The 1,914-nt window shown below is 67.1% G+C and overlaps 1 protein-coding gene across 1 annotated transcript in view; it reads left to right on the plus strand.

Annotated features, from left to right (window-relative positions):
* PTK2B (protein tyrosine kinase 2 beta) overlaps window positions 1–1,914 on the plus strand; it is a 51,621-nt gene that overhangs the window by 23,617 nt on the left and 26,090 nt on the right. The gene's annotated exons all lie outside the window — the stretch shown is intronic.

The following is a 1,914-nucleotide window of genomic DNA, read 5'->3' on the forward strand; positions in this document are numbered from 1 at the left end:
AGCCGGAGCCTGTGTCATTTCCTTTGCTTTGCGAAACGCAGGCTTCCTCTGTGGGGACATCACGTGGGGAGCCCTGGGTACCCAGCCTGCCCCAGCGCCGCCTGCCTGGGGGGGAAACGGGGGTGGCGGGACCATCCCGGTGCCCCTCAGCCAGCCCCCAGCGCTGGCCCACACTGCCCGCTGCCATCCCACCCCACATCCCAGGGCCCACCGCATCCCGCTGCCAAGCCGGCAGCGCCCTGCGTGTGCCAGGGATGTGCCGGGTCCAGCTGGTGCAAAATCCTGCCGGGATGAACCCTCACCGGTGGGAAAGGGGAGAGATGCTCCGGGCGGGCAGGGCTGGGGGAAGAGGGGATGGAGGACAGGGATGGGGTGTGCAAGGAGGCAGGACAGCCAGCATTACACCCCCCGGCAGAGGCTTGGATCCGGCTGGAGCTCGGCTCCTCGCCGCCACCGAGATCCCAGCAGCACCCTGCGGCACGTTTTTGTCTTGCCAGCCCTTGATACCTATCCAGGATCTGCGGTGGGGAGGCAAAAACCTGCTCCCCGTGCCCGCTGGGGACAGAGCTGGAGTGATGGATGGGAGCTGGGCAAGGCAGATTTGGGGTAGATACGGGGAAGGCGAGATAAGGCTGGGAGCGCGGCAGGGTGGCGGGACCGCTGCGAGCCATGGCGTGGGGAGCACCCGTCCCCGCTCCCAGTTATATGGTGGGCAGTCACTGGTTTCGGTGCTGAAGCAGGGCTGGAGAGTGGTGCTGTAGGTGCTAAGCAGGATGAGAGCCGGTCTCTTCCCCCGGGGAACCCGAGCAGTAAAGTGATGAATCATTTAAATACCTGCATAGATAGGGGGAAGGCTTGGGGCAGAGCAGACAGCCCTGCCTGCTGGGGCCCTGCCTGCACATCCCCTGCCATGGGGGAGCGCGGCGCCCCCGGGTGACCCGGGCTGGGCTGGGGTCCCTGTGTCGCAAGGGGCCAGGGTGGCTCCGGGGGCTGCGTTTTCCATGGATGGAGCCGGGATCCAAGTTAGCAGCCGCTGAGAGAAGGGGCAGGATGGTCTGGGGAGGGATGCGCGGGGTCCTGGCATGAGGGATGATGGAGCTGGAGACCCCGGGGTAAATCACAGGCGATCACTGCTCCTGTCCCCTGCTTCTTGCAGGGTCCTCGGGTCGGCTTCCCCCCGGGCCCAGGCGCTGCGGGGGTACGGCATCGCTCAGCAGGACCTGAGTTTTGGGGTTTGCAGAGGAAGGGGATGCGAGCTGCATCCTCTGCCTGCATCCCCCGCCCCACGCCGGGAGCACCCACGCTGCTCTCCTGGGCTGGGGGTGGCTGGCTGAGCCGTGCCTCAGTTTCCCCATCTGTCTGAAGGGCTGGAGCAGCCGCCTGCGGCACGTGCCTGAGCGTGCCTGCGCGTGGGCCCTGCCTGCCTGGGTGCTATGCAAATGCCTCTGCGCACACTTGTCAGCCGCAGCAGGAAGCGCCGGCTCCGCCAGCGAGGGCTCCGCTTGGGGACGCAAGGGACGGAGGGGACAGAGGGGACGGCCACCTCTCCGTAAGTGCCACTTGCCTCCTGCTCCTCCTTCCCTTGGGTGCCCCGGGGTGTGGTGGTGGGACCCAGGCCCTCGCCCCGAGGAGGTGGGCGAAGGGCTGAGCACGTGCGAACTCATCGCGCCGAGTTGGCAAAGGGGCTCGGTGGGGGTTCAGCCATGGCCGTGGCCGTCAGCCCAGGCCTGCCCGGGGCTTGGGGTAGGGCAAGAGGAAGCAGCACCCAGGGCACCAAACTTTTCCGAGAGCATGGGAGCGACAGGGAAAACTTCCTGGTCCAGGGCTGTGCCGGCGTGTGGGACGGGAGGTGGCTCTGAGCTGCTGCGGGGACTTTCGGGATGTCACCCACGGGAGAAGGCAGTGGGGGCTGAA

This window comes from Egretta garzetta, unplaced genomic scaffold (genome assembly GCF_000687185.1).
Source record: "Egretta garzetta isolate BGI_Z169 unplaced genomic scaffold, ASM68718v1 scaffold218, whole genome shotgun sequence".
Lineage (NCBI taxonomy): Eukaryota > Metazoa > Chordata > Aves > Pelecaniformes > Ardeidae > Egretta > Egretta garzetta.